This window comes from Ambystoma mexicanum, chromosome 1q, assembly GCF_040938575.1.
Source record: "Ambystoma mexicanum isolate Mex_15411 chromosome 1q, UKY_AmexF1_1, whole genome shotgun sequence".
NCBI lineage: Eukaryota > Metazoa > Chordata > Amphibia > Caudata > Ambystomatidae > Ambystoma > Ambystoma mexicanum.
The window spans coordinates 50,583,563-50,597,602 of NC_090922.1; the positions used below are offsets into that span (position 1 = coordinate 50,583,563).

Consider the following 14,040-nt stretch of genomic DNA (forward strand, 5'->3'; position numbering starts at 1 on the left):
AAACCTTTGATTGTGTATTGGCGCTGGTTGGATTTGTTTGTCCAAGGTTCTGGCAGTTAAACCTGTTTCTTAATTTAGTCAAAGTCCAGTCTTAGATTTGTTGGTGCATGTGTTTTTTTATTATTCATATTGGTATACCAAAACCAAAAATCATCAGTGTGGCAATTATTGCCAGTTGTTCAACATCAGTGAGTGCAAACAGCCGACGCGCGTTTCGACCTGAGTCTTTTTCAAGGCTGTGATTAGTGAGGTGATGGAGTGGGTAAGTAAAGTGCAAGACGCAGTGACATTGATTCAGACACATTTCGAGCGACATAATCAATCATGAGTAGTGGTTTGATAGTCACAATGACATATTGTTTGAGATGTTTTGTATCAATATCATATAATCATTGTCATGATGACGACCAGCAATGCATAGGTTGTAATTGCAGTATGTGACAGTGAGTGGTGGTGGTGGTTTAAGATAATTACAGCAAGATATTCAAGTTTGGATTGATTAATTGTGACATAATATACAGAGTTCGACATTAGTATGAATGAGGAGACAGAGTACCAAGGATGAGAGAGAAGGGGAGAAAGGAAAATTTGGTTAGGCAGGGGCCAAACATGGTTAGTAGTCACAGGGATGCATGTGCTGGGGTGGTAAAGCTCACCAGATGTGAATGAAGTAGTGGACTCTAGATAGAGTTAGTAGCTGGTCCACCCAAGTGCTGGTGCCAAGTTGGGCTGGATAGCCTGTCTGCGAGGAGAAAGGGAACTAGAATTAAGTGGTATTGCTGGCGAAGTACTGGCTGAGGTGTTAGATATAGAGATATGGTGTGCGTAGGTGATGAGCTTCGTTTTGGAAGTGGGGGTGGCTTAAGTGGGGTAGCCCAGGGCTAATGGCAGTGTGGATCAAGTGGTGAGGGTCGGTGGAAGCGGTCTGGTGGGTGATTCCACATGCATGATAGGGTGCTGGCAGGTGCCAGGCTGAGTAAAGGCCCGAGTGGGCATGTGGCCTGAGCCGCGTTATGGCAGCCACAAGGAAAAAGGTGTTGTGAGGGCTGTACGGTCCTAATGGATGCGAAAGCCCGAAAATTAGGGGTTAAATGTGGACACCGGTCGGTGGTCCGGCATCAGGAGACGTTTCATACGGTCGGTATATGGCCAAATTGCTCGGTATATGGCCGAATTGCTACGTGGCGGAGGAGAGGCATGGGGGGTAGCCAAGCCTGGATGGTGGGCAAGAGGTCCAGGGGTCCGGTAGTGCATGTTAATAAGGGCACTGGGTAGAGGTGGCAACGGCCGTGTAGAGCTGTCCGGGTTGCGAGATTGTACGTGCGCGAGGTTGCGCAGGTGCGGGGCCGTGTGGTTCATGTTGCCAGGCGGCCATGAGAGGGTGAAGAATAACACGGGCGCCTTGGCGGGACTGCATAAAATGGGCTTCGGTCAGATGAGTGGTCGTGCTTGTGACGACTGCCCAGGGCGTATGGAGGGAATTCATTAGTTTTTACCTGTGGCCGTGTTCGGCGGAGATTGCCGGTCAGTGTCAGTCAGCGTGTGAGACGACTGTACCGTCTCAATACACTTCCTGATTGCATGTATTTCCGTGATGTGATTGGTCGAGAGGGAGTGGCCCTGATTCGGTATTGGAAGTGCTGCTCTGATTGGTAAGCCAGGCGGTGCAGTGGCTGAGGTGTGTGATGACGCGAACTGAATGGAATGCAATAGGGATGGGTTGATGGGGGAGAATAGCCCGGATTGCAATTGGAAGGAATAAGTGGTTTAAGTGGGAGCAGACTGGATTATGCAAAAACAGGAGAAATAGGAGGATGTTCATATCTGTGTGCCAGTGCCCAGGGGCCCGTGTAGGGGCAATACCAAGGTATGGTGTATGGTGAACGTGAGCCGGGGTTGGTCAGATGGATGGGTGGATTCGAGTGGACATGATGATGAAGTCCAAAGGGGAGAGGTTGCCCCGATGGGTAGTGTCAGGGTGTGTGACGAGCCTGACGGTCCTGGGAGAGTCCCAAAGTTAAGGCAAGGGGTGTGTGCCCCCTGCAGGTGGTAGGCAAGTAAGAAGGGGTTGGTGGCACAGAGGTAGAAGAATTAGGCTAATGAATTGATGAGGGTCATAGTTGGATTGGTGCATGATTAACCATTTCCTCACAAAAATAAATGAAAATCATGGTGACTGTTTAGTCCAATGGTGACACCACGGTATTTGCATATCAGACGTGCTTCTCTCTGATGGAGGTGAAGTTCCCTGTCACCTCCTCTTACATCTTATAGTATTTATTTCATTCCCCCAAAGGTGATATCCTCTTTGCTGTCCAGCTGGTGTTGTTCCTGCCAGTGGAGAGCCAGTGGGTATTTGGCATCTTGTGAGTGAAGGGAGCTGAGATGTTCCCTTATTCTTGTTCTTAGTTCTCTCTTGGTACTTCCAATGTACTTTCGATTACATACACAGATAATCGCATAATTACATATTTGGATTTGCAATTAATATACTGTTTGATTTCATGTGTGTCGGTGTCGTTGAATTTCAAAGTCTTAGTTGTTGTAGCAAATTTGCACATAGAACAACTTCCACATTTATAGAAGCCCACCGGTTTCTTGCTCGTAAGCCAGTTGTCATTTGTTTTAGGGATTGGTCCCATAAAGGATGGTCTTAGGATGGTTTTGAGTGTCCTGGCCTTGGTGTATGTCATACTGGGTTTGTCTGGTATCCATGTCCTGATATCTTCATCAATAGATAAGATATGCCAGTGTTTCTTGAAGATACTTTGTATTTTCTGGCTGTCACTACAATACTGAGTGATGTATCTTATTTTGTTTTCATTGCCCGCAAGTTCCTGCGTGTGTTCCTTTGGAGTTAGTAAGGTTGTACGCTCTCTTCTGTTGGCCATTGCTTTTGCTGCTATTATGGCTTGTTCCGGGTAGCCCCTTTCAGTGAAGTGTCTGGTAAGTACTGTGCATAGGTGATCAGAGCAATGCAAAATAGGTGTACATATTTGGCTTGCATATCAAATTTGGGAAATTCGTAGCATATTCAATGAAAGGAATCCATGTGCTGACATAATCAGTATACTGCGTAGAAATCAAGGCAGTGATGTTTTCCAAGGCCAAGACCTCCCATATTTTTGGATTTTAGATCGGTGACATTGAGCCCAGTCCTCGCGGGTACCACATCCCTTAGTGGCTTTGTTCAAATATGTTAGCAATGCTTTTGTGGCATACAGTAATGAGGTTTCCTGGGGAGTGTGCCCCAATTAATTAATTGTAAGTCAGGTAGGGGAGAGGAAGTCATTACCCATCTGATTTATCCCCATCTGATATTGGAGATGTTCCCACCCCAATAATAAATCTGAGCTAGTTATGCAGCAGAGCTGTATCTGAAGATATTTGGGGCTCCCATGCCACCTATCTTGATATTTCACATGAAGACTCCTTTTGATATACAAACATTTTTCCCCCCCAGATGTAATCAATAATCTTCTGCTGCAGTGGGATCAAAACCCAATCTGGGAATATAATTAGAAGGTCCTGGAAAGCATAGAGGAGTCTAGGTATTCGATTCATCTTAATTGTTGTCATGCAGCCCAACCAACAGGTTTCTAGGGTCCCCCATCTAGTTAGGTCTGCCTCTAATCCTTCTATTAATGCTCGGAAGTTGGCATTGTACAGGGAAGCAGGGGGGGTTTGGATTTGTATCCCTAGATAATCAATTGTCCATTGTATTGGGCAGATTAGTTTGGGTCGTCCGAGTAATTGCAGAGGAATTGAAATGTCTAAGTCCTTGGATTTATGGTAAGTGATTCTAAACTCTGTGCGTTCCTGGAATTCCTGCATATCCTACATTAAGGCCTCTGTTGATGTCACCACGTTGGTTATTGTGACCATCACGCCTTCAGCCACGAGACCTTTAATCTCCCTGCTATCACTTATAATTCTCGCAAAAGGCTCCATTGATAATGCAAATAATAACAGGGACAGTGGCCACCCCTGACACGTACATCTCGAGATTTGAATCGCCGGAGTGAATTTCCTGTTACCTGAGTGAATTTCCCATTAATCCGTAGCTTTGTGTTGGGATGTCGGAAATTAGCCAAAAGCAGTCTTGAGAACTTTGCACCTATGTTAATTGCTTGAAGGGTTTCCCTGCTATAACTCCAATCAACCCTGTTGAGTCCTTCGTGCGCATCGAAGGATATTATGTACAGTTTGTTTTCCTTTTTGTCCCAAAATCTATGAGATCTAAAATACTTTGTGTGTTGTCATGTGGGTTCCTGTCCATAGGGAAGCATGTTTGGTCTGGAGGAGATTATTGAAGGGAGTATTCCTATGAGCCTGTTGTTCAGTATTTTGCAACTATTTTGCCATCATTGTTCATCAACAGGATAGTTCTATAGCGTTCACATTCTTGAGGGTCTTTATGTGGCTTCACAATAAGTATAATGAAGTCTCCTCCATACATAGGGTAATCATCCCTGTGTCTAAGAATGAGCTAAACATTTTGGTCATTGGTTTAATCAGTTGCGCTTTGAACATTTTATAAAATGTTGAAGTGAATCCATCCGGCACAGGTGATTTATTTTTGAAGGTTGCAATGGCCTTTTGTACTTCGAGATTCCAGGTCATCCCTGGTTTCGTTGTTTGTATGGGGCATCTTCCCCCTGGCAATATATTCCTTATAGGCATCAGCTAAGGAGGCCTCCTTACCCATTAGCGATTCAAAATATGTTTCTGTCACCCCCATCTTACCCACGTCATTGTAATGTGTTGTTCCTTTCTCATCCCGTACTGCCATTATGTTGTTCCGTATCTGTTGTTTCTGCAATGTATGAGCTAGGATCTTATTGGCCTCGCTCCCATGGCAATAGTAATACTGTCTGGTTTTGAGGATGGCTTTGGGAGTCCTTTCCACAATGTGAACAGCTAATTTTGATCTGGCTAGTCTCAGATCCCTTGCTGCTTTACCGGATGCCTTTTGTTTATGTGCTTGTTCTTTAAGTTTTACCTCCAGCTAATTGTGTGTAAAATAGGGTTCTAGTATTAGAATATACAACCAGGTGTTTTATTATCTCCCCGAGGATGATCACTTTCATCGCATCCCAAGTGATGGCTATAGGGACCTCCCCTTCCCTGTTGTCTGTGAAGTAATTGGTTAATGCTTGGGCAATTTCGGATCAGATGTTTGGGTCTTTCAGGATGGGATCATGTAGCCTCCATTGAGATCTGGTTGGAGCAGAGAGTCACCTAACCGAGAGTGACATCTCAATTGGGGAATGATCAAAAGAGGTTTTAATATCCTAATTTGTGTATTTGGGACAAATGGGGCAGGGCTGAATCTACTAATATCATGTGTATCCTGGTAATGCCCTTGTGCACATTGGAATAGTGGGAGTAGTCCCTAATGCCCTCATTGAGCAGACTCCATATATCTATTGTTCCTAATTCTCTAATGAAGTTTGTGAATGCCACAGCAATCTGATAATCTGTCCTAGAAGGCAGAAGAGTTTTATCAATCGTGGGGTCAAGGTTTAGGTTGTCATCACCGCCTATAACTAGCTTTCCAACAGTTGCTGCAGCGATAGCTGGAAGCACTGTACTCAGCAGCAAACAGTCTTGTTTGTCATTTGGGACATATAAGGAAACCAGGGTGAATAGATGGCAATTAATTGTCCGGAAACACAAATGTAACATCCCAGTGGGTCTCGGGAGATAGATCTCAAGGTAAATTGAATGTTTTTCCTGCCCCTTGTTTCTTTTCCCCCTGTAGCAAAATAACACTGTGAAAAATGGTTTGTGGATAGTCTGTGTTTGTCGTGTTTCACCAGGTGAGTGAGTCTCTTGCAAGAATATTGTATCAGATTTCAGGTATGTGAGTTCCAGCAAAATAGATATCTTTTTCATAGGGGAATTTAGACCCTGCATGTTCCATGTTAGGAAGCAGATTTTCTCTGGTCATGTCATATCTATCTGAAATGTTCACAGTAGAATGAGTTTATAAATCATGTCTCTGTTCATGGGCCAATGCATGTATCGAGTGTGACTTCATAATGTCTAATATAAAGGTGCATCTTTTATACCAATTATTAAATCCCAACTGGTTTCCCCCTCCCCCTCCCACTCCTGCCCTTCTCTTTCAATTGGAAAAGTTCCCGGTATCGTTCTAAGGGTATTCCAACTTCCCGAGAGAGGATAGATGCGAAGTGTAGGTAAGATAACTTTGAGATCTTATGTACAATATATTGAACTTGAATTCTCATTCAGTATTATCATGGGGCAGTGTAGTCCGAATTCCTCCATTTTAGCGGCCCACTGTGCCGCCTTCCTTTGTTATCTTTGGTCCGCCACAAAGGATTGGAAGTCGCAGTTGGAGAGTCGGTCCTCCGGTCTCCGGTGGGGCAATCTCGAGTCAGGTCACCAGACAAGATGGATTCTGCTTCTTTCATATATTTGTTTAATCATCTTTCCCTTTGTACGTAAATTGTAGTGAAGTTGGGAAACCGCATCTGTAGATCACTTGCTTTTTGTTGAGCCATTTCGTCATGGGGCACACTGCCTTCCTCTTTGATAGGGTTGCTGTGACCAGGTCTTGAAAAAGCCTGATCTTGCAGCCTCTAAATTGTATTTCCTGGAAACCCCTTGCTGCTTTCAGTATGAAGAAGGGGTCCCTTGAATGGCCCTCAATTCCCCTATGTGAATGTCAGCCCGAAGAATGAGAAGCGAAAGATGCTACTCACTGTTCGGCCAATCACCTCGCGTGTCAGTGTTTCCCACAAATGCAAAGAGATATTCTCTCAAACGACCCTTTAAACCTTATCCAGTTGACGGTTTTGAAGAGTCAGGTGCCTCATCAATGGATCAGGTTGACTGATGACAAGGTCCAGACATGATGAGGTCACTAGTGACAACACGATGTAGCGTTAGTCACAAAGCAAATTTGCATTCCTGCACAAAGATACGCAGACCCACACACACATACACAAAGAACATGCTTACACCTTCTATAGATAGAGGATAGATAAATGTATATACTGTCAAGAGCTTTACTTTTTCATTAACCAAATGCAGAAATGCAAGAAAGCCAAGCATACGTGGACCGAACTTGCAACCGCTTTACCGCAAATAACCATGATAGATATGATGGGTTATTTATAATGCGCTTAATACCCAGAGGTTTCTAAGCGCAGACCCGGGGATCGAACCTATGTTTCTGCGTGTTGTCTTGCTTCCACGGTGAGTACGTTGCCGCTGAGCTATCCCCCTGAGACAAGAAGCTATGGAAACGTATAAGGAACCTATAGTGCTCTACCATGACTAACCTCTAAGAAGATATTAGAACACATAGGGAAATCATAGAATGACTGTAGTAAATACACGTGAAACCACAAACCGCAAATACATGGAGGGAAAAGTGCAGTCCCTGCAGCACGAAATACAGAGATGACGTTCGCAGCCAAGGACAAGGTCGAGTGAACAATTACAGATTCCCGAGGTGGTGAACTACCTGTGGAATACAGAATAAAATCCTCATAATTGTTGACAGAAAGGCTCAGTTTTGTGGTCCTCGCACACATGACCCAGCAGAGCCGAAAAATAGCTATTTAATTATGGTGAGAGGAGGAGCTGTTCCCAGCAAAGCAGACAAGATTGATACATGCGTTGTCCCCCAAAAACTGCAACCTGCAGGCACTCTCTGATACTAGGTGATCAGGCCAGTGGCAACAATAGGGACACATTGGGCCTCATTACAGGTCGGGTGGTCCGGAATTAACAGTGGCTGTAAACCCGCCGCCACTGTTAATTCCGGACCGCCAATCCCGAGTCCTGCAGGCGGGAGGTGATCTTCCGGCCAGGTCTGACCTGGCGGGTTGAACACCTCCCGCCGGCAGGCGGACGTGGAAACACCAGCACCATCACGAGATGGTGCCGGTGTTTCCACTTCCCCATTCTCATGGGAATGGGGATTTACACCATTCCGCCTCTGGGATTCCCAGGACACCAGGTTCGTAATGCCCTGGTATTTCCGGGAGTCACGGAGGCGGAATGGTAATACAAGTCTGGCGGTAACCAGGCGGTTTTACCGCCACGGTTATCACCAGACTCGTAATGAGGCCCCTAGTCTTTCTCATTACCTTCAAAAGGTACACCAAGCGCTGTGAACAGAACAGGGTGCCTGGCCTGGGGAACCCGCTTCAGTCAATCCAGACACTCAGATCATGGGATGGTGTAGAATGTTGCACGGGCCAATCGTCTTTGTGCGACCCTGTAACAAAGTAATAGATAGTTTTATGGGGAAGGCTCAGGCGAAGCCACCTGACATGGGAAGGCCAGTGGTAGTATGCCCGAGCTAACCAATAGGGGGTTCCTATAGGTTTTTGGGGATGGTGTTAATGTGTTCACCGCAATACAAGGGTGACACAGGCTCAGAAGCTGAGATTTTGTTGTTTCCTGTATGATCCCGGTCTATTGGAGGATAAAAGGCAGTACAACTTGCCCCATGGCTGAGTCTTCCATTATTGGCGGGGAAAGGTTTCGGATGGGCCCTAGATACTCTGCTAATTTGTGCAATTGTTAATTTGAATTCCCCCCGTCCTCTGCTTTACTATTACAAGTATTTCTTCTTTCACCTCATACAAGTGAATTTGCGTGATGACATCTGGCGCTGCGTCCTGATGGAGTGCGACTCTTACCCAGGCCTATGTGTCCTATCGAATTCCATGTTTGTGTCATCTGTAAGACCAAGCATGGATCTGAACAAACCCTGGACAAAGTCCTTCACGTCCATTTTCGTTACATGGGTTAGGATTCCATAATCTTATATTGTTGCATCGATTGCTATTTTCGGAAGAAAAACGAATGATAGTGGTCCCTGTGGGCAGTCATGGTGGTGGTCAAACTGCAATCATAAGAAAATGTAGTCCACGCTGCAAACATTGCCATTCAATGTCCAATGTAAAATCATTTTTGGGAAGCTAACGTGCATAATATCACGTGTAGTATCTCAAAGAGAAGCATAGAAAGGTATTTTATGAAAAAACTTGAAAAATGATGTATAAAGAAGCATTGTATGCCTTTATTTTACATGCAATTTTAGAAAGTTGCTGGTGTGAAACACGAAGAAGACAACGGGACACTCACTGAAGCAGTTACCAGATTATCACAAATGCTTGGCAAAATGAAAGCAGAAATGAACGATGCAGGAAAAGATGAAGGTTGGCTATCATACATCTTCTCATGGATACCAATATGGATGGCCAATGGACTGAAGGTAATGCAGCATTAGTACTAGTGTTGTTCGAATGACAGAGAAAGTGCATGGTGGACCAAGTGAGCAAGACCTTGGGCTTGGTTATTCAGTGCTGGTTAAGACACGTCGGCTGACTGGGAAACTGAGTCTTCCATTTGAACCCCATCCATTTATTGTCGTTGACAAGAATGGATCAATGACGAAGTGTTGAATCGCAGAGAGGTAGTCACTTAGTAGTCACTTGGAACGTAGTCACTTAGGAAAGTAATCAACAACTCCTCCTCAAGGGGAGAGGCATAAAGGAATGTAATGGAATCTGAGACAGAAGAGTACGGCAGTGAGGCTGAGGGAGACAGAGTGACATTGGGAAGCCTGGAGCCAAGTGTGTCAAGTCCGGCGGTCGCGCCCGCAAAGAAAAGGAAGGGTGCAAAGGTAACTAGAGAAGAAGGGACAGAACATGGAGCAGGCCAGGTGCAGACAACATGAGGTTTAGCAAGAGGGGAAGGGCACACCATGGAGAACTCATCCTCTGAGGACCCTGCAAGAGGTGATAGGGACCCTGAAAGGGTGATAGGGGCCAGGTGGACATGCAACGGCCAGACGAGTGTGCAGTCTTTAGTTTCCAGCTCAGCGGTCAGAGATACTATGGCACCCCCCTCAGGGGTGGAAGGCCTAGCCTGCAGCACGGCAAACAGACCACTACCTGGGTGCACAGGGGAACCAGTAAGGGCTGATCTAGGCTCAAGGGGAAGGACCCAGCATACAAGGCAAATATATTTTTATTTTGGATATATTTTCACTACTGAATTATAATATACCCGAGGAGGAAAGGGAGGCCAGGGGGGAAGGAAAGAACAAAAAGGTGCAGGTAGAGAGATCAATTGTGAATTGGACAACAGGATTTTCAATATTCGCAGCAATAATGGGAGAAAGACACCCCAAGCTGAATCAGAAATTACTGCCATACCTACACCTAATAATGTCAATTGGTGTTGCGCTCACCTGATATCCCCGGGGGCGTCTGGAAGGCTCTGAGATCTGGAACCCTGGATGCGCAGTTGCCGATTGCTGAATAATGAATCTTAGTTATTTGTAGGGTGAGCTATCCGTCCTGCATTTCTTGTGCAGGGGTGCTTGACATTTGTTGGGGAGCTGCCCGAGTTGCTTCACTGGTGCAGTACGCCTTCCTTGGGCCCAGGACTGCTGTGACCCCGAATCTGCTGGCAGGCAGGTAGGTTTGTTAATTGTAAGTCTTTGTTCTGTTGATGGTGGGAATTCGTTAATGTCTTTATCTCCTTCTTTTCAGGTGCGAAAATCTTGATGCTGGTGTGCCGGATGGAGAGGCACGTTTCCTAGGTAAGAGAAAGCATGAAGTGCAGCGCCTTTATTGTCTTTTAAAGCTAACCTGTGTTTTTTTCTTCTTCTCCTCACAGGCTGCTGGGGTGCTGCGAGTGGATGAGAGCGCGATGAAAAACAGGCCCCCGGAATCTGTTAAGGTAAGTACAGCGCTGTGCGGTTGTTTAATATTGAAAGCGAACCTGAATATGTCTCTTTTCATTTGCATATGTTGCTGTGGTGCTCCAGATGGAAGCGTGGCATAGCGTGATGGAATTCAGGTAAGACTGATGGAATTCGATGTTTTGGAAGGACGCGTTCTAATATTGTTTTTCCTTTTCTCGTTATCGCAGGTCGCAATGTTCGAACAGCAGCTGTGGTAGCGGTTCGCCGGAAGTCCTTAAGCTAGTACTCACAGGTGAGTGATGTTTCTTCTTCTCTCGGTTTCCACAGATTGCAGCCCAGTTGAGATGCTGAGTGCTGGATGGTGTTTTCTTAGGTAAAACAGAATAATCCTGTTCTTGTTCTTGCAGGATTACAGGAAGATGCTGAAGACCAGGAGCTGGACACGGTGAGCGTTACGCTGCAGGTTGCAGAATAACTCGAAGCGTGTTCTGCAGTCAGGGTGTGGTTTATATAGCCCAGGTAAAGTAGTACCAGGGAAAGTAGTTCCAGGCCTGCCACACCCAAAACACTAGACCGCATGGCTTGTTTATTAGAACTAGACTGTGTGGGTGCTTCCATGTTGGATTTAAAGGCCCATGTACATAAACGGGACCTAGTTTGAACAGCCCTTCCTTCCTACATATGAGCCTGGTGCCAAAGGCGCCAGGACTGGCTCCAGGAGCCCTTTTGCAGTGGTTTTAAGGCCCTCAGGGTTCTGGTGGGAGCCTGCTTGTGGCACAACTTGTGCCCCCTCACAGTGGTCATGACAGTGGGCCTCATTAGGAGTTTGGAGGTAGCCATGCCGTTCTTACCAGCATGGCTACCCCCAAACCTGGTACCGGGTACGGGTCCCAAAAATGGGGAATTACCGGGCCATGCTGACTTTAGCGGGCCCGGTAATTCCTATTCTTGGGACCCGGACCCGGTACATCCCCATTCCCATTTGAGCCCCATAGGGCTCAATGGGAATGGGGAGGATGCTAGCAACGGGCCTGTTAATGACGGGCCGGTTGTTAGCATCCTGGTCTGCTAGCGGGTCCCGCTCTGCACGTCTGGTCTGGCTAGGCGTCCAAAGTGGGACCCGCTGCAGACCTCGTAATGTGGAGGCCCGGAATGAACGGTGCCGGTCCCTTACCAGCACCATTCATTCCGCGACCGCCAGCCTCCTAATGAGGCCCAATGCACATTTGGGGTCTGGCTGAATTATGATGAGAGGTTCAAATCTTCCAAAGGGGGGAGTGGTCAGTTGGACTGGGGAACCAGGGAGATGCGCCATAGTGCAACAACAGGGGTGGGGGCAGGGGAACTGGGCACAAGGGGCTTGGATGCCAAGACATGGGCAGCCCTTTCAGAGCACTCCCCCCCCACAAGGGGGGGATAGAAAAGGGACATGCTGGCCATTCAACACAAAAACATGCCCCAGGCCAGTGTGCAGATTCAAGCATGCATGCTCTGGCTGTGGGCTGCCAGGGCATCCGGAGCACAGATGCAATAAGAGAGGAAAGGATAGAGAGTACAAAAAGAGCAAATAGGAACTGGGATCCAGGTCCCCATTACACACACCTATGCCTATGGGCCAACAGCTACCCCAGAAAGGAGGAGGCACAATTACTGGTGGAGGGTTTTTCAGAGGTGTTTCGCATTCCAGTAAAAGGGTTGGTACCACCAGCGGTGCCAAAAAAATACAGGCATCGGTAGCAAGCAATAAGGCAATACTGATGCAGAAAATTGAGAAGAAACTAAGTTTGGGGAGGATAAGGGGCCATTTGCACGCCCTTCATTTCCTTTGTCTGTTCTCCAGTAGGCATGGTACCCAAGAAAGAAGAGGGGAAGTTCAGGATGATCCAAAATTTATCTTTTCCAAAAGGGGCCTCTGTAAATGAAGAGATGTGTTCGGTAACATACTCATCCTTTGATGACCCCTAGGCCGGTTTAGGGAACTGAGAAAAGGGGCATTGTTGGTAAAAGCAGACATTGGGCCTGATTACGACTTTGGTGGTAACGCCGGCGGTAGTACCGCCGGCAGTATTAGCACTACCGCCGAACTCCCCGGCACTAATAGCGCCGGATCACGAGTTCGGCGGTAATGTTAATCCCCATTCCCCATTTAGCCCATTCGGGAATGCCCCATTCCCTTTGGGCTCAATGGGGAATTTTAACGCTCTTACCGCCGGCGGATTTCCCGCCGGCGGTAATAGCGCAAATTTTCAGCGGATTTCCGAAGTGCTGATTTGGCTGACCCTTAAATCCGGCAGTAGCTACCGCCGGACTTAAGGGTTACCGCCAAAGTCGTGATGAGGCCAATTGAGTCTTCATTTAGCCTGCTGCCAGTGGACCCAGCGGATTACAGGTTAATGGGCTTCCAGGCAGGGAAAGGATTTTACTAGGATAAATGCATGCCAACGGGGGGTGCTCTATTTCTTGCAGTTACTTCGAAGCATTCAGCTCATTCTTCAAATGGGCCACACGGAGGGAGCTAAAGGGGCCAAGGGCTGTGTATTACCGGGGTGATTTCCTTTTTTTTGGGTCCTCCACAATCTGGACAGTGCGCAAGAACCTTGGATGCATTTCAAAGAATAACAAAGAAGTTAGGGTTACATCTGGCTAAAGAGGAAACAGAGGGCCCTGTATCCAGTCTCACATTCCTAGGCATCGAAATCGATTCAGGACAAGGAAAATGCCGCCTCCCAGACAAGAAGGTGGCGGAATTTAGAGAGTCAGTGTACAAATGCTTACAGTCTAAAAAAGTGACCTTGGCCCAGCTACAGCGTCTGGTGGGACAGCTCAATTTTGCGCTGAGAATTATCCTGATGGGGCACCCATTCTCTCGCGCTATAGCTGGGGCTTTGTCGGGACTCACAGAAAAGCATCATCATACTAGACTGTCCGCTTCTGTTAAAGAAGATCTCCGGGTATGGGATCGATTTTTGACAAACATGTAATACAGGTATGGCCAAAAAGAGCGCAGCACAACCAAGAGATCGGTCTATACACGGATGCAGCAGGGAGTGTGGGGTTCGGGCCATTAGGGGAAACACGTGGGGCGGGAAAGAATGGCCAAGTGAATGGGTCAGCATGGGTCTGACTAGAAACATTACTTTTTTAGAACTATTCCCGATCATTGTGGCACTGACATTTTGGGGTGAAGGACTAAGGGGCAAGCATGTGATATTTTGGTCAGACAGCATGTCTGTGGTAATGGCAATTAACAATCAAAGGGCATCGTGCCCAATGGTACTCAGGCTTTTGAAACATATGGTTCTGGTCTTCCTAAAGAGGGGAGTGCGTTTTCAGTCAAA

General features: G+C 46.7%; 1 long non-coding RNA gene across 1 annotated transcript in view; it reads left to right on the forward strand.

The window, feature by feature from the left end:
* Positions 1–1,712: 1,712 nt before the first annotated feature.
* Positions 1,713–14,040, forward strand: part of LOC138520977 (uncharacterized) — a 93,685-nt gene continuing 81,357 nt past the window's right edge. The window contains exon 1 of the long non-coding RNA XR_011282898.1: positions 1,713–1,867. This is a non-coding gene — a long non-coding RNA (uncharacterized lncRNA). The remainder of the gene's footprint in view (positions 1,868–14,040) is intronic.